Here is a 27,615-nt window from a genome sequence, read left to right on the forward strand (position 1 = left end):
TGTTTGGCACCTGCATCAGGCATCTTGATCCATGGCAATTCCCTCCGGTGGGACTGTGTGGAAGAGCAAGCCTTGTCCTCTGCTGAACACCCGGTGCTGGGAGGGAGAAAAAGGGAAAGAGGGAATTTTGTCAGCTTCTCCCATCAGTGCTCAGCATAGCCGTAATGGCATCACGCTGGTTAAGTAAAAGGAACGTTAAAATGCAATTCTCTTTTTTCACTGCTGATGAGGGCTGATTACTGCTGGTACTTGGCTGGATGTGGACAATGAATATCCACCAGTTCTGAATTTTGTTACTTTTCCAGTTATGTCTTTCCCGCTCCTACAACTTCATACAATGCTGTGGATTTGGTGCAACTTAAATGCAGGGGAGGGAGGTTTTCATAGGATCATAGAATAACTTAGGTTGGAAGAGACCTTAAAGCTCACCCAGTTCCACCCCTCTGCCACGGGCAGGGACACCTTCCACTAGACCTGGTTGCTCCAAGTCCTTGTGTCTAACCTGGCCTTGAACACTGCCAGGGATGGGGCAGCCACAGCTTCTCTGGGCACCCTGTGCCAGCGCCTCGGCACCCTCACAGGGAAGAGCTTCTGCCTAAGAGCTCATCTCCATCTCCCCTCTGCCAGGTTAAAGCCATTCCCCTTGGCCTGTCCCTACAGGCCCTTGTAAAATGTTCCTCTCCAGATTTCTTATAGGCCCCCTTTAGTTATTGGAAGATTGTTATAAGGCTTTCCCTAAAGGATCCTTCTCTTCTCCAGGCTGACCCAGCCCAGCTCTCTCAGCCTGGCTCCAGTGCAGAGCTGCTCCAGCCCTCACTACATCTCCATGGCCTCCTCTGGACTTGCTCCAGCAGCTCCACGTCCCTCTTGTGCTGGTGGCCCTGGAGCTGGACACAGTCCTATGATCATAGCTATGTAAAATAACACTTTTCTTAAGGCTGAAGTTGCACCTAAACCTACTTGTGTTTCCCTGTGAGCATTTATTATTTCTATTTGTGCTTTGCTTCCCCAATAAATAGGCACAGTGCAAGGGTAAGAATGTTTCTGTCTAGCAAAGTGAAATGAAAATGTTATTGCTTTGTTTCCAGTAGTACTGCAGCCAGCACTGTTTAGTTGTTCTGGTAATAACACAGAAGGAAAGTCACCTTGTATATTGGCATCCTTGGTAAAGAGAGTGAAATAAGTGTCAGCTTTAAAGACAGTAATAGTCCGGTTTGCAAATTAGGAAATGATGGAGAGTCTGTGGCTCGATGGTGTTAGGGAGGAAAGCTAAAGCGGATTTACAGGTGGAACTGCAATCTCAGCCATCTCTGTTAGCTGCCCATGAAATCCCTCCCTTCCTCTCTCTGCGTGGGAGCTATAGGAGTGTTGTCATGATCTAAACCACAGTAATTAATCTGTGCTTAGAGATACCATGAAGTGAGCTGAATTTCTGTAATTCATCCTGCTTTTCATAGCAGATTCTCCAGGGGGTCACCAGAAATGCCCTCATGGAGCTGAAACACCTTCATACACTATGTGGTGGCTCTTCCCAGTGGAAAATTATTGTGTGAAAACAGTTGGGATGTGCAATGCTAGCAGGCAGAATGCATCCTTCCACCCATGGCATCCAGCAGACTTGTCACCCTCTGTCCTCCCAGGGGTTGGAGACCCTGCCCCTGCCACCCCAAGGAGAACTGGTGGGATTCCTGTTAGAGGAGGTGCTTGTGTTGGGACACAGGCACAGTGTCCACACCAGTGACACGTGTGTGCATCACTTACCCTGGCCAGGCTTGCCTGGAATTGCCAATCTGGACTCTACGAAGTACTTTGGATGCTGCATCTTGGCAAGTGAGGGCTGGTGGCAGATGCTAACTCTTTGTTTTTTCCCTGGTATAAATACGTTCAGGCTTTTAGAGGTGGTTATTATTAGCATCATCGTCCACATCTTTCAGGATAAAGTGCCCTTGGCCCAGCAGGGAGTGTGGGCTGCAGCTGGTGACTGGTCACTAGTGGTGTCCCCCAGGGCTCGATACTGGGGCCAGTGTTGGTCAATATCTACTGATGATCTGGATGAGGGGATCGTGGGCACCCTCAGTAAGTTTGCAGGTGACACCAAGCTGGGTGGGAGTGTTGATCTGCTAGAGGGTAGAAAGCTCTGCAGAGGGATCTGGGCAGGCTGGAGCCACAAGTGTGATGAGGAATGACTGAGGGAATTGGGGGGGTTTAGTCTGGAGAAGAGAAGGCTCGGGGGGACCTTATCGCTCTCTATACCTACCTGAATGGAGGATGCAGCCAGGAGGTCTCTTCTTTCTGGTAACAAAGAGCTCAGGTCTGGTCTCTTCTTTCAAGTAACAAGCGATAGGACAAGAGGAACAGGCTGCCCAGGCCAGTGGTGGAATCACTGTGTAGATGAGGCCCCAGTGAAACGGTTTAGTAGTGGCCTTGGCAGTGCTGGGGGAACAGTTGGACTTGATGATCTTAAAGATCTTCCCAACCGAGTTGATTCTGTGATCTCTCTCTGGCTTCCCACATGGCTCAACCCAGGTGTGCCTCCTTCAGAACTGTTCTCCTGCTTTTACTGGGCAGTGTGGATCCCAGGAACTCAGAAGGTCTGACACGGGCAGATGTGTCCCGAGCACACAATACTTTTCAAGTGTTCCGTGTTGCAGCACTGACATATGCAGACCTACATGAGACATGATGTCCTGGTTGCAGACAGACCTCTTCCTCTGCAGCCTGCCCTGCTCAGTGCGGTCCCTAACCCAGCCTGCCTGTATCTACCAGGTACACAGCCACGTGGGGCTCTGTATAGTATTTCATGACGTGCTTTCATTATCTGAACTTACACGACCTATTTCTGCCGTGGTATCTCTCGGTTGGTGGGAGGTAGGAGCACGTTATTTGTTTCACCGACTTGTTTGCTTAACTTTTAACTGGCAGAGTATTTAAATAGAGCATCTCCCTCTGCATGTCTTGTCTATCTAGGCATTTGTTCCCGTTGGTGTTACTCTCCTCCTCCTCACATTCCCCCGCCTGTGTTGTAGCACCTGTTGTGTTTTGCCACAAATTAGACTCTATCATTTTCTCAGTGGGGATCATTTCTGCCTATGCTGCTCTGAGTGTTGCAGGGCTGGATACCACCGGGGTCTGTGGGTACTGCGCGCAGCCGTGGGGAGGGCAGTGGCAGATCTCCAGCAAGGGGAGATGGTCACAGTTCTTTTAAGCCCAGACATCATTGTGAAATGCCATCAGCAGCTTCAGAAAGGTGTTGCTTTGGTTCCTCACATACCTTTTGCTTGGGTTTCCTGGCCTTCACACCAGCTTTTTCCTTGGGTGCTCTTGCAGTGGTGGTGGAACACACTCAGCTGCGTGTGTGTGTCTGCTCCAAACACACGCTTAGGTTCGGTAGAACACAGTGTGGACTCCAGCACAAGAGGGACGTGGAGCTGCTGGAGCAAGTCCAAAGGAGACCACGGAGATGCTGCGAGGGCTGGAGCAGCTCTGCACTGGAGCCAGGCTGAGAGAGCTGGGCTGGGTCAGCCTGGAGAAGAGAAGGCTCCTGAAGGGGAGACCTTAGAGCAGCTCCAGTGCCTAAAGGGGCTGCAGGAAACCTGGAGAGGGGCTTTGGACAAGGGCCTATAGGGACAGGACAAGGGGAATGGCTTTAACCTGCCAGAGGGGAGCCTGAGATGAGCTCTTAGGCAGAAGCTCTTCCCTGTGAGGGTGCTGAGGTGCTGGCACAGGGTGCCCAGAGAAGCTGTGGCTGCCCCATCCCTGGCAGTGTTCAAGGCCAGGTTGGACACAGGGGCTTGGAGCAAGCTGCTCTAGTGGAAGGTGTCCCTGCCCATGGCAAGGGGTTGGAACTGGGTGAGCTTTAAGATCCCTTCCAGCCCAAACCACTCTGTGGTTCCATGAATCCCACTCTGTCACCCAGCAGCAGCACTCTAGTTTTGACAAACACGAGGTCAGTGCGTGTTAACAGTCATTTAACATCTTGTTTCACCCGGTGCTGTGTCTCCTCTTAACAGCAGGCAGTGGTTCTACGGCAGGAATGGCAAGAGGGGAAGGAGCAAGAGGCAATGTTTCTCCCTTTGGCTTCCACTGGCTTTGGGGTGTAGAGGGATAACCTGGAGTGCAGGGAATATTGAGACTGCCACACATGCACCCTTTCAGTAGAGAATGGATTAGGGAGCAATTCCCCATAGAGTATTCACTTCTCCAACAGCATCATGTGAAATCTGGACACTGATATCTAGGATATGCCAAAGGCTGTCAAACCAGAGTCCTTTTTTTATCACAATACTCTTTGATTAAGATCATTATAGCAACTGGTAGCGGCAGTGCTGTTAAGATTGAGTTGGTATTTCTGTCTCAGGGGCTGTAACTCAGCGTTCAAGCTGTCAGCCCAGATGCAATTTCAAAAAAAATAAAAAATAAAAAATGAAAAATGAAATTTGAGCCCCAAAAAGGTTTCATCCATTGAGCCGTTTCAGAGCTGGGCTTTAAAAGAGAGGTTTTAGCTTGCTGAGGAGTATTTTTATGGGCGATACGTGTCTGCACGTTAGAAGGTGTTCAAGAATATGTGACTTCCAAAAAATCTCTTGTATTTATTTAGTTTTTCCTTAGCTTATAGTGTGAGAAAATGGGGCTGTGTGTAAAAGGGACCTTTGCATAGTGACTTGGGTCTAAACACAACTATTATTTACTAGTTTAAGTCCGATTTCATTTGCTGTCCAAAGCCGTTTCTGTATTTAGTTTGAAGCTCTTTAAAAAGGGGGAAATAATACAATGTAGTGATAGGACAAGGGGGAATGGGTTCAAACTTAAACAGGGGAAGTTTAGATTGGTTATAAGGAGGAAGTTCTTTACTGTAAGCGTGGTGAAGCACTGGAATGGGTTGCCCAGGGAAGATGTGAATGCTCCATCCCTGGCAGCGTTCAAGGCCAGGCTGGACAGAGCCTTGGGTGCCCTGGTTTAGTGTGAGGTGTCCCTGCCCATGGCGGGGGGGTTGGAACTGGATGATCTTAAGGTCCTTTCCAACCCCAACTATTATATGATTCTATAATGTCCTGCAGCTTTGCATTTCCAAGCACATCAACATCATTTAATGCACAGTGACATCACGTAGGAAAACCAGAACAGGAGCTGTACAAGCTGTGAATGCCAGGGTAGAATATGAACAGGCTGGATAAATGGTGAAAGATAAGGAACATGGTTAATCCTTATGTGCTCAGAAACTGTAAGAGTGGCTTAAATCACACGATTTTCGGAAATATATCTTTATTTCTTCTTTGTGTGTGTTGTTTTTTGAGCCTCTGGGTTGCACTTGGTTCCTATTTTCAAGTATTTCTTTGCAGTCTGGTGGGCTAGACACATACTTTTGTTTTAGGTGAGGCTGTCATGTCAGCGCTCGACTCCAGGAGCTCAGGCATTCAGAAAAGACACCAAACAGAGCTGATCACATTGGGTGAGCTGGAAGCACTAAATTTAGATCATTTAAAATCCCTCACTTTTGCAGCGCTGCTAGATTGTTAACTGAGGTGCAAAAAAAGGATTGAAGTACTTTGTGAGTTTCAAATTGATAGCATCCTTTTAAATCTTAGCATAAATTCAGTGGCGCTTCACCTCCCTCCCACAATCGGATCTAAAGAGTGAGGGGAACGGTGTCATTTTTTTTTCCCCCCAAGCTATACAAAGAACACATTTCAGGGATGTATTAATGAAATATTAGCAAATCAATGCCAGGAAAAGCAACAGTATAAGCTCTAAGAGAAATCTCTGCTGGTAGGCAGGGGAGTTACAGCAGTGACCTGCCACAACTGAGCCAATTCAACCCAGAGATCTGGTTGCTATTGAGAGAAAAATATGACTCGCTCAAAGAAAGGAGGACGAAAGCCCTTTAGCACGATGGAGTTGCACTGTGTGTGACACCTGCATTCAGTAATGGGCACGGTGCATAATAGGCAAAGAGATTGTGCAGCAAAACATGCGTCATTTACCTTGGAATAAAGAGGTTTAATTTCTGAAAGGCTCTCAGCACATCTTGAAGTAAATGGGAACCGAGGGCATTTGTCACCTGGCAGACTGAGACACGGAACTGGGCTACTCACCCCGTGTAAATAAACGTTATGGGGGCTCAGGTTTGTGTATGGCAATTTCCCACTTGTCCGTGAGCTAACAGAGCACGGCGGATTCCTGCGGGAAATTGGCTGGACCTGGAGCATCAGCGCAGGGGTGAAGGGTGGATGGGTCACCAGAATCACAACTGGGAGCCTGTTTCGCCCAAGGAGATGCTGAAAAGTCTGGGTTCCTCCCAGCCCCACTTTGCACCCCCCTTGTCCATGCGGTTGAGTGACAGCGCGTTGTCATTCCCTAGGTCTGAGCCATGGGGCTCATGAGCATCCTCTGCACCACAACCCATACCCTAGTAGTTATGACACGTAGCTGTAGGGGTTTCTTCATGTAGGAGAACAAACCTGTTGTCATAGGTTATTTCCTTGATGGAAACCTCTCTGTTAAAAGACCATGAAATGTTTAATATTCTCAGACTTTAAAGATGTCTTCAGTCAACGTGAACCTCGGAGATCTTCGCCCTGAGCTGTGATTTCCAGTTACTTCCTTGCTTCTTTGGGTTTGGCTTTTTTTGCTGCAGTACTTGGCAGAAACCCCAGTACCTACGTGCACGGTGAGCTGAGCCCTATCTGTTTTCCAGCACAGGTTTCCATTCTTTCAGATCTCTTTTTCTGGGCACAGTTGTTCTCTTTGCTCTTTCCCATAGGATGGGTTTTAGCTTTGCAGCCAAGGCATCAGCACAACCTTGGCAGGGCCCTGGGCTGCGTTTGATTGCAAAATCATAGCGCTGCAGGATGCCTGGATGCCTGGCCTCTCATCCCATGGGATTTCTACAGCTTCCTAAAGTTATTACACGTAAGTGGGGTCTGTCATTTCTAGCAAGTTATTCCCAGACAAATAGCAGTGAAAATGTTTTATGGACTTAATCACTGTGAGTGTTTTAATTGTTTCTTTTCTTCAGTGCTTAGTTTTTGCTGCGATAAGCCAGTCCTCTGTCAAGACCTTTGTGGTTTTCAGGTAGGGATGAACCTGAAGTAGAAGCCCTCAGGCTGCCATCCATCCCATAAAACCCTTTTAAACCAGGGGTGAGCCAGGCTGTAGCTCTCAGGGCGATACATCCCACTCTGCTTGCTGCTGAAAGGGCTGTTTCCCTATACGGTGTTTTGAAACATCAACAGACTTGGAAATCAACCTTTTCTTTTCACAACCAAAGCCCTTCAAAACTCTGCATCCGGGAGCACACAAGGGGCTGGCCGGTCCTGACAGCTTCTGATCTCATTTAGGTGGTGACAGCTTCCACCTCACCGTGCCCAGGGTAAATTGGCTGGTTTTGAAACAGCTCACATTTCTGTGGGTCTAGTTTCAGCTTTGCAGCCCTAAGCTTACCACAGCCCATTTATCAGTTCCTGCTCAGAGATTTTTAGCATGCACTGGGATATCATGTCGGTTTAGCAAACAGGCAGAGAGACATGCTGCCCAATACCTTCTCCATTAACCTCTCCAGCGTGGCAAGCCAAAAGCCATCACTTTAAATTGCTGCAGGCCTTGTCCTGCTGTGAAAGCAGCCTGTCCCCTGTGCTTTAGATATACTTCCACATGCCAATCCCCATTTTTAAGATTCAGGGTGAAAAACCAGGCTCTGCCTGCTGCATCATTCACAGCATCACCTCTCCGTGGTAATGACAGGGATCCTCTAAGTGACTTCAAGATGTCTTTCCTTAAGATGTCTTTTCCTTAAACAAGAACCATGGACACAGCTAGAGGACTAGTTTAAGACCTAATTTCTGCATTGCTCTGAAGTTTTTTCAGTGGGTCATTGCTCTTCTCTTTCTTGCTAAGAGATAGGCTTGCTTTTTCGTGTTGGTGTCTGCTAGATCATAGGGGAGATCCTCTCCCATTCTTCAATCAGGAAAGCATCTCCATTTCATCAGCAGAAAGCCTGCAGTGACAGCAGCATGTATACTGTGGTGCTGTAGCAGCACAAGGTGGGGCACCCAGCATCTCTGCCCACTCACCTTCATCCCTACCATGATACCAGGAAGAAGCTCTTCCCTGTGAGGGTGCTGAGGAACAGGGTGCCCAGAGAAGCTGTGGCTGCCCCATCCCTGGCAGTGTTCAAGGCCAGGCTGGACACAGGGGCTTGGAGCAAGCTGCTCTAGTGGAAGGCGTCCCTGCCCGTGGCAGGGGTTGGAATTGGATGAGCTTTGAGGTCCCTTCAGCCCAAACCAGGCTGTGGTTCTATGATTCCTTCAAGCTCTTGTGTTGCAACTGCATTTTGTTCAGCAAAGGGATTTGTTCAGTTCCTGCTTTGGAGCTGTAGGCAGTTGTGCAGGCAGAGCTCACTGGAGGTCCTGGGCCACAGCAATGGTTTGGTTGCTTCCCATCCCACTCCCAGCAGACTGCCTGCCCCTCTTTCCTTGCAGCCTCCATTCCCACCAGCTCCTGCTCCCGCTCCCAGGGGCAGAATTGCTTGTTTACTGCAAGTGAGATGCCCACACATCATTTCCTTTAACCGAGATACCTTTGAAAGAATTTCTACAGACTGAATTTGTAATGCACGTCTGGGAGCATTTTTTTCCATGGTTATTAGCCCTAACGGAATCCCAGGTCATTTTTAGGCAGCCCATTATCGTTGTGATCCAGATCCAGAGCTCTGCACTCATTTCCAGGAGGCTACATCTTCAAAATGAACTTCCTCATTTTGGGGTGGACCATCCCCAGCACTGATCCCTGGGGGTCATTTTCCCTGTGCCACGGGAAGAGTTTGGGTACAAAACTCAGGCTCTTCTCCCAGACCAGTGTTTAGCCAATACACATTTTACACATATCTTTGGTTTTAAAACCTTGCTGTGTGGTTTGGGTGCATCTTGGCTTTCAGCTTTGTTGGCTTTATGTAGTAGGGATTTTGCTGTTATTTTTTCATGCACAGGTCTACCTGCAGCTCTTGCAGTGGTACCTAGCCTCTTTCCATCAGCAAATACGTGTGTGGTCCTGAGCTTTGAATGGAGGCAGCTCTCATTGCAGGTTTCTGGTTTTCTGTAAGATCTTGATGACATCAGATCTGAAAAGGTGGATCTTTGCACTGCCCATTCCTCATGTGACATAAAACTGCATGCAGAATTGAAGCTGCAGCATCAAGCTTCTCAGGTCCTCATTATTATAGGTAAATCTAAAGAGATGAGGGCGGCCTAATTGAATGATTCAGTATAGATACTCCTTAACTCAAAAGATACAGAGATGCACCGAAGCATATAGGACTCTGCTTTGTCCCTGGACACCATCCCTGTCCCTTACTCTGATTTTAATGAGGTTAAATAAAACCTGCACAACAAATTTTACTGGACTTCCATCAAATTGCCGAACAATGGCACCACTTATGGTGCATACAAATACATCTTTCCACTCTCCGATGGAAAGTAATTTATCAACAAGTGGTCCTTGTCCCTGTACATGGAAAGGCTTTGTAAAATACACTTTTTACAGCAGGCTATGATTTGTACAACGTGTTTCTCTGTTACAAATACCCTGTATTTCATTTTAAAATGTTAAGATGCAGAGTGAAAAGGAAGCATGTAGTTTTGAATAATTTTTGAACGGGAAAGGTATCCATTGTGCAGAGCCACCTTGAAATGAATAGATCTGCATTAAACGTGTTCTTGAACTTGACGATGGACTTTGATTTAATCCATTGTAGAGGATATTTCACCAATGTAAGTGAAACGCATGGAAAGGGAGAACTGAGTGATTTATCCTTCCCTATTGACCTCTGTGTTTATCAGCCAGTGGCGAGGGTATTGTTCCCCTTCCCCTTTTATCTACTGTTTAGGCCAGTCAGCAACTGGGACACCCATCAGCAGATGGGAAGTAGGTTCTTCTGCCTGAAGGTTTCCAAGCCGTGGAAAAGCCATTTGCCCCATGCCTGCTGATGCTTGCCCCATGCAAACAGCCTGGACACAGTGAATCCCCTTCCCAAGCAGGGTCCTGGCCCTTTGCCTGAGCTTGGAGAGCCCCATGCACTGAAGTTGAGCCATGGCGGTAACATGGACCAGCCTCAGGTCTGTGCCCCTGCTTGGAGTGTGAAGGATGATGTTTGGTTTATCTAAATGAAGTTTTTTAAGCTGGGGGGTTTAAACTTAACTGATGAGCTGGCAAATAACGCACTTTTCAAAGCATGCTTCACGGTGTCATCATGTCTCCATGACAAAGGAGCTCTCGCCTTGGAGCTGGAATTGGTGCCCCAAGTTCTCCAGGCCCTGGTGGGAGATGCTGGGATCTCAAGGATGAGAGTGAATGGAGCAGAATGAAAGGAGCCAGCTGTTCCACCGCAGTCTTTCCTCTCAGGCTGTTAAGAAACAGAGGAGAATATGATGCTTCCTAAAGCTTTTTGGGTTTAGAGCTGGGGGAAGGCAGAGCTGCACAGGGCTGGAGGGCACATGGAGGCACCCATGTGCTCAGAGCAGATCCCCGTCTTGTCTGTCTCCGGTAAAAGGATTTTGAGGCAACTTGTCATAAGAGGAATTGTAAATCTCCTCCTCGTTCTCTGTCTGTCAGTGTTCCCTTGGAGGGATACATTATTTTTCAGCTGTATGAGTGGCCTTTCCCAGGTACTGTTGACACTCTCATTTTCCAAACACAGGGCTGCAGCTCTGCCCCAGTGAGCTGCCTGTGGCAGGTGGGTGGCCTCTTGTTATTGTTGAACTGGTGCGAGCAGCCATCTGGAATCTGGAGCCAGATCACTGCAGAGGGGGAGCAAATAGGCAGGCTGCAGCATCCCCATATGAGCAAGATGAGGGATCCAGAGCAGGCAGCCGCAGCTCAGCACCTCCTGGCTGTTCTTGGTTTTCTGTCTCAGCACTGATGTTATTTGAATGTGGTTACGTGGCTGTGATTAGCAGAGCAATTTGCAGCGCGTTCTTCAAAATTGCCAGTCAATTTGAGCTCAGAATAGATGAAAGCTCCCTCATAAGCAATGTCTCCTGCAATAGTTTGGATTTGAGGTGCCTGTATGGAGGTGCGGGTTCCCCAGGCTCCTGCCTTGTCCGCCTTCTAATTGCAGATAGGAGTGTAAGAGTGTTAAACCTAAAAGGGAATAAGGTGTTGCATGGATTTTGTTAAATCCCTTGAAGATGGACATGGGGTGGGGAGGGTGCATCCTTCCCACCTCCTTTTATCCCATCAGTACAGCTGGCTGTAGGGTTTAGAAGAGAAGCTACTTGCTCCTCCTTTAGATAATAAATGTACCTCCTGGTCATCTACTGTTCCTCTGAGGGTGGAAGCAGTTGGGTTTTGTCCCAGTCAGGCTGGTACTGGTGGCACCGAGTGCCTGAGTGATGTGAACCACAGCTACTGATGGCACTGTGCAGTCACCTTGACATCACCATTCTTCCCCAGTGGTATCTCCACTGCCAAGCCAGAGCCTTTTTCCTTTGGAAATGGAGCCAAGCAGCCTCCTTTTTCCTTGTATTTCCCCTTTTGTTGCAGTTTGCAGGGGTCTGTACTGAATATCAGCCATCGTTTTGTTAGGTAGGTGGAGAATTTGGTTGAGGTAGCATTGGGTGCCCATCCATCACTTGTGTCCTCTTGAAAATTGAGATGTGCTGCTCTTTGGGCATCCTTGTAGCCAGACATTCCCACTAGGGGGTTCTCCCTTAAAGCTTGTCATGCCTTTGAGGGCCAGGGCAGCAGAGGCAGGTGATGGAGGGGTGGGTAACAGCGGGGACATGAGCAAAGCACACCCACAGAGGAAAGCCTCAAGGTGCATCGTATGTGTTGCTTTTGCAGAATACTGTGTTTGTAGCAGCTGTCTGCACCTCTACAGAGACAGCAGATACCCTCATGCTCACAGTGTTCATGTAAGAGCCGGATTCCTCCCTCCAAGCCTGGTTTATTCAAGGTGAGTGTCGGTGGCCCCGGTATGTGCACTGCTGGAGGGCTGCAGTGCTCAGTCTCTGGGCAGAGTTTGCCTGATTGGATTGCATGTCATGACTGGGTGTCTTTGAAGAGCAAGCCCTGTTTCCAGCCATGTCATGACGGGAATTCCAACAGATTCATTTTTATCTCAGGTACAGCATCAAATCAGCAACCTGAGCAACCTGCTCTAATGGAAGGGGGTTGGAGGTAGAGGAGCTTTAAGGTCCCGACCCAAACCATTCTATGATTCTATGATGAGTTATCTGTGATCTGGTCTTGGTTTTCCAGGAGAATCGGTAGGAAAACAGGAATTAATCCTTTGGTTTGCATTCAATAGGCTGCTTTTGGTTTGGCTTTGACTTTCTCAGCCTCGTTCTTTAGGGTGTGAGGCTCAGAAGTTTATCTAGAGATAAGATGGGATTTTTTTTAGCTTTACCAAAGAGAAGGAGGGGTTTTTATTTTTAGCAGTTCCTGTGGTTTCCATCATTGCTCCCAATTTAGCCGGGATACTTGGGAAATGACACTAAAGTGTCCTTGAGGCTGGGGACACATCACTGCTGACTTCTGAGAAAGTTTAAAAAACAAGACAGATTGTTTAATTTTGAGGAAAAACGGCAAAAATCCCGTTTTGTGGAAAGCAGAGCACTCAGCGGGGCTTTGCATGAGGCAAAGACAAAGCAGCAGTCTTAAAACATAGAGCGGAGACAAGGTTTCCCTCCCCGCTGCACCATGCCTTGCCTCGCTCATATTGGGAGCGCAGATTTGGATACAAATCTTTTATTTTTACTGAAGAATTGATTTCATGGCTGCCCTAAGTGAATAAAGCTGTGATGTATTAACTAATGTCAGCCATAGGATGTTTACCTATTTGTCTTTGCTGCAGTGTTGCCCCTAGTATTTTATTCCTCTCTTCTCCGAGACTCGTTAAAGTTGCAAACATAACCAGGGTGCTCCTAATGAAACAATTGCAGCCGAGCGGCCCGATGTGCACAGGAACACCTCCAGCAAAAGCTGATAAATGCTTTTGTTTATGATTTCTTTTCTCTTCCTGCTCTGTTTGCATGGAGAAGGGATGGGGAAATGTATTGGCTTCCTCTTAGTTGTAACAAAGTTTAACAAAAAGGGGAATAATGGGTGCCGGGAAGCAGGGATGGGGAGGTGGTTGCGGGACCTGCAACTGGAGCATCGCTGGGGTAGTGGCACATGTATGGCTGGGTGGTGCGTTTTCAAGGGAACTGTGCTGAGGCTGGGGGCAGCTGGTAAAGGGTCTGTGGTCCCCAGCAGCTCCCTGGTGAGAATCACAGAACCCCAGAGTGGTTTGGGTTGAAGGGACCTTAAAGCTCATCCAGTTCCAACCCCTGCCCCAGGCAGGGTCACCTTCCACTAGACCCAGTTTCTCCAACCTGTGTCCAACCTGGCCTTGAAAACTGCCAGGGATGGGGCAGCCACAGCTTCTCTGGGCACCCGGTGCCAGCGCCTCAGCACCCTCACAGGGAAGAGCTTCTGCCTAAGAGCTCATCTCTATCTCCCCTCTGGCAGGTTAAAGCCATTCCCCTTGGCCTGTCCCTACAGGCCCTTGTCCAAAGCCCCTCTCCAGGTTTCCTGCAGCCCCTTTAGGCACTGGAGCTGCTCTAACGTCTCCCCTTCAGGAGCCTTCTCTTCTCCAGGCTGACCCAGCCCAGCTCTCTCAGCCTGGCTCCAGAGCAGAGCTGCTCCAGCCCTCACTGCATCTCCATGGCCTTCTCTGGACCCACTTGAGCAAGTCCATTTCCTTTTTGTGCTGGAGTCCCCAGAGCTGAACACAGTACTCAGGTGGGGCTTCACGAGAGTGGAGTAGACAGCAGAATGCTGGCGGGGCTGCATATGTTGGATGGGGAGCATGTCTCCCTTGTATGTGGGGTTTGTGAGAGGAGCCCAAAGCACCAAACTGCTTTTCCTTTCATTCCTACATTGAAGGAATTTGCATCCCAGGAAGGGCTCTGTGCATGATAAGAATAACTCAAGTTCCTGAGCTGCATGGTGGTGAAGGGCTGGCTTTCCTGGTGCCATACAGCTGTACAAACACAGCTCCATACACATCTCCTGCTCCATTCCAGGCGCTGCCGGCCCTGAGCTGGTGGGATGAGTGGCCAGAGCCACAGCAGCAGCAGATTGTGCTGGTGGCTTCACCCCAGCTCAGTGCTTGGGCAAATGGCTGCTGTGATTTGTACCTCTTTGTGCCCCTGTAAGCCAGTGCCAGGAGTGTTCCAGTCCTCTGGTGTGGTGGTTATTAATGCAGAGGGAGCATTTTGGGAGTCCCAAGCTGGTTGATTGGTATAGCAGGGTTTGAATTCTGCGCTGAATATGACTAATAATCCATGACCTGGCTGTGATTATAGATGAAAGAAAGCTGATGAAGAGACCCTGCAGTGGCACAGAAAGGAATTAGACATTGTCTAAAGCCAGGGCAGTGCTGGAGCATTTGGATTTCACATCTGAGATTCATGGGTGAATAATTCAGCACTTGAAAAAATGCTTCAGCCACAGTGTGACATCTCCACATCTTCTTTCAGTGATATCCAAGACTTTAACTAAACATCGCTTCCCAGGGAGCTGGGGCAGCTGTCCAGATATTTCTCCTCTTAAATATCAGCATTCCAGATTGTTACCTGGATACGGATGGGGATTTTGGACCGATATCTTAGGAGCTGCAGTCTCTCTTAATGCAGGATTTTACCTTCAGAAATCGCCTTCAGCAGTTGGCGGAACCCAAAATCTTTCCAAGTGGAAATTAAGAGATGTAGCTTTACATTTAATTGAGGCTATTGTCTAGTCGGGTGAACTGCTAAGGCATGCAGAGCGGGGGAGAGGGGTTGTCTGGGAATTCTAAATAACTGAACCAGCTCTCAGAGGCAAGTGTTGGCAGATTTATTAAATCTGAATAGGAAAGTGGAGGAAAAGTGGAATGCGTATAAACCAGCCTTGTAAAATGGCTTGCTGGTTTAGAAATGCAGGAGTCCTATAACCTAAACCCGCCACTGTATTTTAAAGCTAAATACAAGGCTATTAAATCTCTGCATTTGAATGGTGAGGTATAACCCTCCGGAAGTGTAAGCGTTAAAGTGTTCATACAACCTGAACTCTGCTTCCTCCAGTGTATACATTAGAATAAGTCTTTAAATAAATGATCACATGTTATTCCTCACCTAATTCATCCTGAATTATTAGCTAAAAATGGATGGTACCTTATAGCTGTCATCAATTCAGGCTCCTTATCAGGCCTAATAAATTCTTTTCTCAGCCTGATAAGTGTTTTGATCATCTGCTTTTCCTACCTACCCTTATTCCCTTTTTAGCCAGAAGCATTCTCTCCTTTAGATGCACATCACGGGATGAGACTAGGAAGTTTTTCTGCACATAAAATTTGGTGGTCCAACTGTGTCAGCTGTAGGTAGGAAACTACTAACACTGTTATGAAAATATGCATAAGTCAGTGGGGACTGTCGTTTCTCTCAGTGTAAGTCACTTTTGGCTTCACCTTGCCTGGCAGACCCAATGCACTAAGGTGGTCTCTGGGAAAAAATGATGATGATGTATTTAAGGGCTGCTACCCAGTTGTGTAATTAAAGGTTTTGAAAGCAAAAGCAAATGATCAGAAGTAACCCCAGCTTTGTACTCTGGAGCTAAGAAGCACAGGCTTTCCTTTCCCAACGCAAGAAATATGCAGGAATTGCATGAAGTTGAAGGTTTTAAAAGGAAATCATATGGAAGAGCCCATCTGCTATCAATACAGTTATTTGTATGTATATAAAAAGGAAAAAACCTTCTAAAACTTAGGCTGTTTATGAAGGATCTGTCTAGAAACTTGGATATAATGGCTGAAGGATCTTTGTCTTTCATATCCCTGAAGAACATCACCCTTTTAATCAGGGTCTCTCACCTTTGCCTCCTCTCTAACCATCTGCTTTCTGTAGTTCTCAAAGCTGATGGTGACTTGCATTTTAGTACCTCGCATGTCCCATGGTAAGGGAACTGTAGTGAGGAGAGGAAATAAGCCCTTCTGCCTGCAGGCAGCTCCTTGTTTCATAGTTAATAGGAGGAGTAAATATCCTGGAGAGGAGGTTCAGTGGAGGAACTGGGCTGGGCAGAGCTCACCTGAGGGTCCAGCTTTTGCGATGGAGCTTCCTTCCACCCATCACATCTAGGCACTGCAGTCATAGGGGGAAGGAGCCCCTGCCACTGCCGTGAGCAAGGATTGTCCATGCAGTGCTCCTTGCAGCAGTGCTTTGCTTAAACATGGGAGGAACGAGCCCTTCCTCCTCCTGCTCCAGCTTAATTCCTTAATTCCTTCTTGTGCCTGAGCCAGCCACTCACTTGTTTGCCCTTTAGATCTGTGCTTTCATGAAAATGACGTATACTTGAGAAATTAACACTTTTTAACCTGAGTCCACGTTGGCCAATTGCTAATAAGAGGCAAATGAGCTTTGCTGAGATTCCTTTTTTCCTACAATGTTTCTAATTTGAAGATATTAGAAAAGAGAAATGTTTACCCCACTAGGGTTACTGCAAATATCCTGATGAGCTTTCATATCCTCCTCCAGCACCAGGCAGCGTAATTGCTCTCCTTAGTCCAAACTTTAATATATTACAAATTTGTACAGTAAAAAAACCTCCTCTTTTCTTCTATTTTTAAAGCTGGTGGTTAACAGGGATGAGAAGAGAGTGTTTCTGATGGGGAACCTTAAGAAGTCAAGAAAAAGGTGATCGTAAAGTTTAGGACAATCTCTTCTTCAACATCCCTCTGTGAAATCCCATTTCCTCGTGCTCTTCTGGCTCCGTGTTAATCCATATCTTTAAACAAGATTTTACACACCCTTCTTCAGCTGGGTTATTTGATAAAATCCAGTGTGCAAGGGACTGTAAAACATCCCCTTTCTTAGTAAGCTTCTGTAATATTAATGCACTTGACCTTGGGCTCTCATATTTCCTGATTAAGTTCATAGGAAGAGTTTGTTAAGCTTGTAAGATATGTCTTGTACACGTGTCCATAAAGACTGCAGCAGGAAGAGAATTTTGGTGATAAGTTCATTTAAATGAAGCAATTCTGCCCATCAAGAACTCCCCATCCCAAACTGTTCTTTTATGGCTTTTGTTATTTTAGATTAGACTGATACCTAATTAGCTTTGGAGAGATCCTTGTGGTATTGTAAGGTTAATACCCCAGTAGGGCACTGACTTTTCAACCTTTGCAGATTTATGTGACTTGGGGTTTTTAATCATTCCAGCCTGATTTTCTCAGAAATAAATGCAGGCCCTTAACATTTCTGATTTAGCTTAACTTTGTATCTGCAGGCTGAGTGGAAACTGCATGTTTGGAATTACAGTTGTTCTTAAGGTGGAAAGGCAGAAAGCAGCGTTATGGGCTGCCTTTGGGCAGCCTTTTCTTCTTCTACCTGTAATTGCTGGCAGGTCAGTGACAGCAGTGGGTATTGCTCATATTATCCTCATCAAGGCAACACCTCATGCTAGAACAGCAAGAGCAGCTCTGCTTGACAAAGCAAAAACGTAACTTCTCAACTCATCTCTAGAGAAAAACGCTTCTTTCACTCTTTTCCCATTCACTTTGGCCTGAGACTTCGCTGTGGTATCCTGCACGTTATTTTTGTAGCTATCATGTAGTGTGTCAAGTGCCCTCTTCATTCTATCAGCAGTTTGTCCGCCTACAGCGAATCCGGAGTGATCCGGAGTCACCCCCCAAGCTCGGACACCGCCTGGCCATCTGCCAATGTGACGGCTCACGCTCGGCATGGGCATCAGTTGGTGAAGTGAGTCTATAGGACACAAAGTAGGTACAATCTGTCACCTGTGTGCTTCCTACAGCTCTCTTCGGTCCTTTCCAGTGGGAGGGAGTATCACCTCCATGCCTAATCTAATTAAGCAGAGCCATTGAAACAATACAGAGCCCTTAAAATTCAGCTGTGAACCAAGGTGGATCTGCTTGCTTATCAGTCTGTGGGTAAGTGGTGGGATCTGCTTCCCACTCCCTTGTGGGGTTGTTTAAAGACTTTCTCTCCTGGTTCTGGCTGAGGCAGGATTTTACCTCTCGTACAAGCTAGAATTGATGGTTGAGAGAAGAGGCCCCTCTTAAAGTTGTCCAAAAGTGTCTGTTTACTCTCCCAGGTGAACTATAGTTTTCCTTGGTATCTCTTACAAGCAGGATTGACAGCCTGTTTTAGCTTCTCCTTGGCTCACCTAGCATTTGTTTCAGAGAATAAGTTAATTTGCTTTACTGATTTGCACAACAGTTTACCTCTGATTCCCAGTATAGGGTGATGTTCTGGGACCTCTCTGCCAGTTTTTGAACCCCAGGATTGGAAGGGCCTCAATCCTGGGCCACTGTGGTTGTCTCTTGTTTTGCTTTTCTGGTATATTGCTGCGGGGGGTGGTTTGTGACTTACGGTTTGTTAGTAAGCTTTGTTAATGAGCTCTTCACTCTCTTCATGGCCTTGCCAGCCTTCCATTGCAATTAATTGATTTGATCTTAGATACTCCTGAAAATCTTTGTATGTATCTGGTGCTGAGAGGCAGCATAGGGCAGGTGTGCGCTATTCCCAAGTATTGGATGTATTTGAGTTCCTGTCTACTGAAGTCAGCTCTGCTAGGACATAATTAAACCTGCTGATTTATGACCCTCAGGGAGCTATATAGAGTGTTTCAAGTCCTAAGATATGTGCCTGTGCTGCGGAGAAGTGAGATCAGGGTTCTTCCTCTTTCAGATATATTCAGGTCTTGCTCTTCCAACAAATATCCTCCTTTTCTCCGTTCTTTACAGTTTCAATGTATCAAGAGCTAAGGTTAGGAAATCCCTAAAATCCTCTCTTGCCTTCCCTCATCCCATCCCAGACAAAGATAACCTGCTTCTCTAAATACAGTAGAAATCCTAACAAGCTGCAAAAAGAAGGAGCTAACCCTGGCTCGATAGCTGCTGCTGTTAATTTTCTTCTAAGGTGACCTTTGCTCAGGGGGGACCAGGAGTCCTCATCCAGCAGCCTGTCTGCTAAGACAGAAAGGATGTATTTAGCTCATGAAATTACAAGCCTGTCCTGGGGATCAAGTGGCAGTTGTAGCTGTCACAGTTTTCATCACTGATTTTTTTAATAGGCTTGTACCAGTGGCTTAATACTAGGTCTGTCATCAGTTGTAAAAGTGTTTTTCTTTGGATAAGGCTATTCTTTTTAGTAATTGTAGAGATGTTTTACTTTAGGCCATCTCAGCTAAACCAAAGTTTGTTTTCTTTTTCATTTTCAGAGATGAAAATCTAGCCCTCAGCTTGCCAGTGCTTTTCAGATCTACACAGTGGTGATGCTAATTATTGCTTCATTTCCTCCTGACCAAAAAGAAACCCTGCGACTCTTCTTCATAGCCCTCCCTTGCTCTTGGTACCCAGGAATCCTCTTTGTGCTTCTTGACCCTAAAATCGGGTGTACTCACTTAAACCCTCACAAGTTTACCTGGGCTCCTCACCTGCATTTCCTCACTCTTGTTATTCCCAGGGGAATAGTTCTCTGGTCCCACAGTGTGAAAAGGGATATTTGTTTTATCCCACATCTAGTGAAAAGGGACATCAGTTTCTTCCTTACTTGAGTCACCAACTTTCTAACAGGTTCCCCACTGGCATGTCAGAGGATGTGGTGTTGAGTTGTGCTCTTCCAGTGCTGGTGTCCTTTGGTTTTGGACTTGGACTGTCTATTTCCCCCCCCCCATTTTCTCAGTCTCTCTGTTCTCCACATTACTACTTGAACTTCTATATCCCTGTGAGGTTCCCCCTCTCCCCAGTTACTGCCCTATCCCTTGCACACTCATAGTGCAATCATTCTTTACTCCCTTTCTCTGTATTTTGGTACTCTCATCTTTTGGGTTCAGCTCTCCTTTCCCTAATACAGTACAGTATTATGCTGAAATACACCATATTTCAGACATTCCCTCATGTATTTCAGCTTCTCAAGGATTTTAATTGCTGCCTTTTTCCCTTTATGATATACTGCTGTTCTTGATGTGTGAGAATACATTTACAGAGAAAGCTCCTTCTGTATTTTACCTGTGCTTTGTCAGGAAGGCTATAATTTTGTTCACTTCCTTCCTTTTTCCTTCAAGTTGTTTGTGACAGGTCTGAAACACCTGCACCTTATGTCCTCCCAGAGTAAGATCGGAAACTGTCATTTATTTCAGAGTCGGCTCTAAAACAGGCTGCTCTTCATATCCTATCTTGGGGTCTGCTGGAGTTAGGGCTTGGGCTCTGTGATAATTGTTGCATCTGCTTTCAGCTGAGGAAAAAGTGGAGGCTTGCTATGAATATTAACAAGCCATCCATCCTTTACACCTTCTGGGAACACACTACTTCTTAAAATTGTTTCTTCTTTTCATGGTTTTTGTGTTCTCCATTTTCTCTACAAGCTCTTTTAGTATCAGTTTCATTTTTTTTATCCCTCACATTTATTCCTGAATTGAGGCTTTTATCTGTATTTATCATTCAATCACATTGGAACTAGATGGTCTTCAGGTCCTTTCCAACCCCCTGCCATGGGAAGAGACACCTTCCATTAGACCAGGTTGCTCCAAGCCCCCTCCAACCTGGCCTTGAACACTGCCAGGGATGAGAAGTGTCAGTCTGAACCCATTACCTATCACTACAGGCCCTGATGGAGAGTCCTAGGTTGCTGAACCTATTCTCAGCTAATGCTGACTCTAGCAAACCTTACCTTCTTTAGGTGTAGATGTCTCACTGCTGGGATTGACCCACAGAGGCCTTCTTTGTTTTCTGTTTCTCCTTCACTTGACCTTTTCTCCTATGTGCTCACCATCATTGATATAAAAACCCCAGGGAACTGCTGAGAGATATGATTTCCTATGAGTTTTTCCTGGGAAGATAACTTTAGAACCAGAATCCTTAAGTCCAACATCCCTTTTATGGACTAGAGAATGACTTCATGATGGGCAGAGCAGGAGGATGGTTTTGTAGTGTACTTTTCCTTACAGATTTCACCTTTCCAACCCTGTTGGTTCTGGAAACTTCATGTACTCTTTATATCTTTTTTCTTGTCATGGTGCTGGGCAAAATTCAGAGACCCTTGGCCTAAATAAACATGTAAATCCTTGGAAAAACAGGTTTACTTAGAGCCATACTTTTAGGCTTTGTAGTAAAATACATCCCCATCTGCTGGCAAATGAAAATTTTGTCACTTCACCCACCAGTTATCAAATTATAGTGAAAAAAAAACAAGGATCAAATGGAATCCCTGGAATAAATCTGGGAATTTCAGAAGCTGGTAGGAAAACAGCATCCTTCAGGTCAGGAAGAGAGCTGCAGCAGCTCCTGGGGTGTGATGGGATCGTTGCCCCACCACACATTTTCCATGGGAAGATCTCTATCCTATGTCCTACCCAGGTTTTGTCAGGACTAAAAGGAAAACCAGCCCAAGGGCGGTGGGAGGAATAGATAAAGGAAAAGAAGACAACAGAAAACCACTTGGCTATCTCCCTCTGCAGAGGTCTCGCTGCCCACTTGAGCTCAGGAGGAGGCGCGTGATGGGGTGGCCTCGCTTTCGAGAGGAGCTGTGCGCTCAGCGATGCAGCCTGGAGGGGCAGGAAATGTGGTTCTTCGGGAGAGCTTGTTTCCATTTACAGCTGATCCCTGGCAGATGCCCCTGAACTCTTGCTTTGTGCTTCTGCAGGAGAGTTCGTGAAGTCCTGCAAGAGCAGGAGACGCCGTTGTTAGGAAGAGCACAGCACGTTCAGCATTCATTCGTGCCACGGGTAGAACTGAATTCCCTTCTACTATTACTCCACTGAATATAAAAAATCCCGGAGACATTTACATGGTATTTCTTTTTAAGTATATAATGTTTTCATTCAAAAGTATCATAATTCTTAAAAGACCTGTCAGAGGCTCTGACATGTAATTAATTTCTCTAAAGCTCTTTTTTTGAAAGCTACAACTGCATATATGGAACACCTGCGCTTATTCACAACTCTGCAGGAGAAAAAGCCACGTCTTCTCCTTCGCTTTCTTCCCCCACTTCTCCATAAAAAGATTTTCCTTCACTTTCGCTACTCCCTCTCCATCTACCCTCATGATCTACAACAAATAAAAAGCACTCAGTATATAAAAGCTGTGTGTAAATAGGAACTGGCACATTGGGTTTTTGTCTGGGTGCTGGTGACCTTTTGTTTATTCAGCTTTAAGCCGAAACACTCTTGCAACTTTAATTATGGAAGAGCTATTGCTAACCCCTAATCTAGTCCATCTAATATAATTCCCATATGTGTAGGTGGGCTTTCAGTCAGTCGAGTAGGCTGTTTATTTTTACCTGGTAGATTATTTTTTTCTCCTCTGCTTGGGAGGAGAGTATTAAGCTTTAACAGTATAATGCTGGTGCCCAGGAAATACGAACAAGGAGATGTTCACCTAGCTATGGAGATATACATACATATATATATATATGTATATATACACACGTGGCCAAGCACTGATTAGGTGGTGGTCATGGCTAGCTGGCTTTGCTTTATCTCCTGTTAAGTGCTTCCAGGGTGTCACTGCAACCATCACTGCTTCTGCTGGAAAATGCTATCAGCCAAATCACTGCTGCTTCCCAAGGAAGAGTCTGTGGAGAGTCCTCCTTGGGGGGAGGAAATCTGTCCAGCAGGTTCCTTGGCACAATCTATCCTTAAGCCAGCATCTGGGGCACCAGGGGTTTCCAGCTGGAGATGCTGAAGAGCACGTCTCTTCCCATGGCACCTCTGACTGCAGCAAGGTGATGAACCCTTACCTGTACTCTTTGTAAGCCCCCATTCAGGACAGCTGCATGCAATACTGGGGGGAAATGGACATTTTCTAGCTGAGAGAGAAGTAAAGCAGCTTGTTGGTTTCTTTGTAGAGGACAGGCATTGAGCAGATGCATTTTCCCTTCATGGTTGCAGAAATCTGCCTTTGTAAAATTAGTGTTAATAGGAACATGCTTAAATGCAAGGTGTGCAAAAAAGTGCCAGTTTTAAGTGACCGTAAGGTCCCTCATTTACGTGACTGGAGATGAATGTGGGAACATGTCCAGATGTTTTGGCTTTGTGATTCAGGCATTTCCTCCTCTATTCTATAGGTAAATAACCAGCATTCCTTGATTCCCTTTCCGATAGGGAGCATTGCTCGTGTTGCTGTTGCTCTTCATACCCTGTTGAATTTACAGAAGAAGAAATAATCTGGTTTTACTCCAAAGAGCATCACCAGAAGGAATGTTTTACCAGGATATTGCTGTATTGCTGAGCAGAGGGAGCTAGTGGGGCCTCAGCTGGGACACTGGCTTTTGTTCTCTGACTGCGTCTGCCTCCACTCCAACAGCAGCAATGCCTGTAAAACATCTTGAGTATCATGATGAGTATTATGAGAATCAATCTTGAGTGCTTTGTGTTAATTTGCCATCTGGGCTGAAGGGAACCTGCTTGCAAGGCAACAGGAAGGTCCATTTTGGGTGCTGCGTTTGTATTCTTCCAGATTTGTCGCTAACAGCTTTTGTACAACCCCATTAGCACAAGCAGTGGGAAAATTGACAGGAACCATGAGGAATGGAGGATTTTCTCAGCTGTGATGCTGAGGGTTTTTCTGAGGCACTTGCCATCGTTTACCTGACTGGAGTCATAGGGCTGAAAGGGATTTCTCTAGGTCACCAAGTCCTGGGTATTGCTGTCATGGGCAACTGCATCCCATTCTTTTGTCCATTAATTTGTCTATCCCGTGCTTACATCTAGTTGAATTATTGTTTAGCTCCACTCCTTGCTTTCTGAGGCTTCTTCCCTTTGATCTCCTTTCTTAGCTCCTATCTTTCTCTCTTGTGCCAGCTCTGATCTTAGCAGACCAATGCCCTAAAGTATGTGGTGCAATCAAAAAAAGCCCTTCTGAATTCTTCCCTGTGACTGAACCACCTGTGACCGTCCTTGAGGCACAGCATGCCAAGCTGTGCTCTTGCCCTCCTTCTCCAGAGACCTGGAGTTCGTGGCTTTGACCATCATCTTCCACACACCATCCTCTTGCTCCTCCATCCACTCCAGCTCCAGTCAAGTTCATAAACTTCAAGCTGGTGGCTGATTTTCCTCTTGTCAGTTCTTAATAGCATGACCCCCATCATGTACCTCTTCAATGGCTTGATGCTCTCTGAAATCCATGTTCTCTCCCTTTCATACTTCTGTCTGCAGATGGCTCTGTGTACTGTGCCTTCCTTCTACCTGGTGTATTCTCTGCCCGTTGCCTTTATACCCCAGACCTCTCTTGATTTAGTTTTTCTTCCCAGGGACCCAGCTGTTCTCCTCCTCTTTGTTATTCCCAGCCTTCTGTTTTTTCTTGTTCTGCATCACATCAAACCTCTTTGTCAGCTTTTCTTTCGCAGTCGCCGGTGTTTCTCCTTGTCCCTCTTGGGATGCGACCTTTCATGGTCACACTGCTCCCAAATGGTCCTCTTGTTCAGCAGGTCTCAGGGAACGTCACATTGTCTGTGTCATTCGCACTTCATCTCTCTCTGACTGTATGTGAGGATCCCCTGTCTGAACTCTTCTCAGTTCTCTCCAGGTCATTTCTAGAGCTCAGCTCTGCTGTCCGAGTTACTGCAGTTGACTGTGTTGTGCACAGGCACGTCCCCTTTGTTCTTGCATTTCATTGTCTTCATTGTTTTTTCGGAGCTTTGGATTGCGTCCACTGGAAAAGTCCCTTCTGCATTTCCCTCCCCTTCATGCACACACACCCCGAAAAATAATAATAGAGGATTAAAAGTCCCACACGTTTCCCCACCTACAAACTCTTTTTCTGCCTCCTTGGCTGCCCACTGCTCACCTTCTCAGTCCATTGCCCAAAATGAGCCCTGCTCTCTCCTTGAAGGCTGGCCATTGAGTATCTGCCAGAAGTAAGGACAGGCAGAAGCCTCTCTCATGTGTGTTTGCAAACTGGGGTCAAACCACTGACTCCACAAACCGAAGGAGCCAGAAGCAGGCAGGCAGAGAGACACATAAGACCCTGCTCCTTCCTCCTCCGGTGGAAATCCCAGCAATCATAGGGTGATGCCTTCTTTAAAATGCTTGGGATCATTCTTGGGGAGCTTGCTAGTGGTTTATGTCCATGTTATTTTCTCTCTGGAGATGTTTTGTGTGCTGGGAGTGACAGATTTACATTATTGGAGAATTACTGTTTCTGGTTTGTCCTATGTTTTATTCATTGCAAACCATTACTTTGATATGGCTGTGATTACGTTACTGGTTGAAAACAGGCCACCTGTGGCATTTTACACCAAATGGCTATAAACCAGTACACCCAGGCAACAAACAGGTCAGCAAAGTCACGCAGATATGGTGCTTGTGCTTCTGGGCTTAAATCTGTGGGTCTCAGCTTATCATGCTGATAAAACAAAGACTTGATTTGTGAGAAGCAGCTTTCTACAGCAACACTGGGTCAGCTCTTACCCCTCAACCTAGTTCCTGTGGGTTAAACATTGAACAGTGAGGAAAAGTTCAGTAGTATCCTGACTGGGTTTATGTACTTGGTTAACTTGAAACTTTGCCGTGATTCCCCTGTGAATGTGAATATTACTGATTATTTAAATGATGGTCATACTCCAAGTCATCTCTAGGGCCGAGGCTGTGTTTCTTGTGAGAAAACTTGGCCTGTCCTTCGAAGGACAGCAGGTTCAAACCAAACAAAAGCAGGTTTCACACAACACAGAAGCTGCCACATGCATTATTACCACAAGGTGCTGTGGAGGCCAGCAGTGTCAACAGGGTTGAAAATAATTGGGGAAATTAATAGAATAAATTGTGGATGGAGTCTCTGAATGCTGAAGCTCTTCAGCTGCAGAGTCTCAAGCAGGGCACCATGGCAGGGCCTCTACCCTTTTACTTTGTGTCTGTGGGTGACTGTGCCTCTATCAGAGCATCACCTCTGTGCTTCAGAAAGGTGGTGGAGATCAGAGTACACAAAAAGGTTGATAGTGACCTGTATGTTGAAGGTGATAGTCCCGTCACCCGAACAGGGTGCAATGAAGTGACCAACATGCTCAGATCTGTAAATGTGCATAGCCAGATGTGCCATCCTCCAACCCTACCTGCCCGTGGGTAATTGAAGTGGAAGGTCTTTGCACGTGTCTCTCCCACCTGGCAAACCACGAGGGTGTGCAAACACATCTACCAGGGCACAATCTATTGAAGCTCCTTACTCAGCTCTGCCTTTCCTTCTCCTGGAGCATCAAACAGCCCCCTCCCCAGAGGTCATGCTGGACCACATGTAGGGCCATTGGTAGTTCTCTGATTTCCCGCAAAGCCTGTGCTTCTCCTGAGGCTTAAGATATTCTATTAATATTTTCATTAATACACATTTTAAAACCTTCATTTATTAATATTTATATATTAATTAAGATATGTTTAATAGGCAGAAGATGTTATCAAGGAGGCATGAAGTTGTAGGCTCACTGGAAAACGCAGAGCAGCTTTTGCACTTAGAAGTTAATCTTCTTCAGGTTGCATGGAGATGAACTCCCAGCGATGCCTGGTCTGTGCTTTGGCATTTGAAGTCGCTCCTGTTACCCATCAGTGATGCTTCATCCGGAACTTCTCTTGGTGGCTGTGGGAGCGCGGGGTGGTGGGGAGGGTGGGGGTTCTGGCAGGAGAGAGGGGTCTTACTGCGGTGAATCAACTGGCATGCCGAGAGCTTTGAAATGCGGATTTGCATCAAATAAAGCTCTCAGGGTTAGTTAAATATTCCTCTAAATATGCAGAGGAATTGAGTTACTGATGCTTGTTATTCTTATCTTACTCTTGGTGTCACAACATCTTTAAGTTCAGTGAAGGTTTCACTTACTAAGACGGTTGTAAAGATTTCACGTTAATTAAGAGGACTCCACTGCAAATCTGAATATGAATGAAGTTTGGCTGCTGCACCCAGGGCAGTGAATGCTGTGGGAAGATCAGACAGTGACAAATGTTGATTAACAATAAAAACACACACACAAAAATAACCCTAAAACAATGCTTCAATCTAGAACCTCTTCTGTGAGAGAGAAAAAGTTAAGTTCCAGTTGCCAGAAGGAAAAAAAAGTAGTTTCTGACTTGAATTTACAGTCAAAGAGGTGAAATTCATCAGGAGCACTGATGAGGGTTATCCTGTGCCACCCGTACGTGGACTCAGCCATAGCACGGTCTCCCTGTCCTTAGGCAGGTGATCCATTTAATGTGGGGGGAATCTTCAGTGGAGGAAGAGAGAAAATCTGGGCTTGATTCTGGTCTTGGCTTTGTTGCTTTGGAGAAGGATCATAAAGTCCAGGCAGCCTCCACTGGTGGTGACAGGACCGAGATGAAACTTCACCTAATGGGGATGGTGCAGGCAGTGGTAGGTGTCAGGGGAATGGGGCTTCCAAGGAAGGAGCTCTCGTGCTGCCATGTTTAGAGTGAAGAATGAGACCAGAAATGCTTTTTTTTCCCAAAAAAAAGCTGCTTTTATGAGGGTGTTTTCATACCTGTCAGTGCTGGGAAGAGTGGACCAGTAACAGGTAGCTAGGGCAAGCAGTTGGCACTTGGGATATTTGCATTTCTCTTGCAACTTGATGCAGTTGTTGTTGCCTGAACTATGGTGAGTCCTCTCCTCTT

General features: G+C 46.3%; 1 protein-coding gene across 2 annotated transcripts in view; it reads left to right on the forward strand.

Annotated features, from left to right (window-relative positions):
- Positions 1-27,615, forward strand: part of NEXMIF (neurite extension and migration factor) — a 164,041-nt gene that overhangs the window by 125,564 nt on the left and 10,862 nt on the right. Inside the window, exon 3 of one of the 2 annotated variants that reach the window (XM_057400578.1) lies at positions 17,670-17,788. The exons of the other annotated variant lie outside the window; for it this stretch is intronic. The gene's annotated coding sequence lies outside the window, so the exon portion shown is untranslated. The remainder of the gene's footprint in view (positions 1-17,669; positions 17,789-27,615) is intronic. 2 annotated transcript variants of the gene reach the window in all.

Source organism: Pezoporus wallicus, unplaced genomic scaffold (genome assembly GCF_028554395.1).
Source record: "Pezoporus wallicus isolate ANWC-B61680 ecotype Strahan unplaced genomic scaffold, APGP_CSIRO_Pwel_v1 contig_8803, whole genome shotgun sequence".
Taxonomy (NCBI): Eukaryota; Metazoa; Chordata; class Aves; order Psittaciformes; family Psittacidae; genus Pezoporus; species Pezoporus wallicus.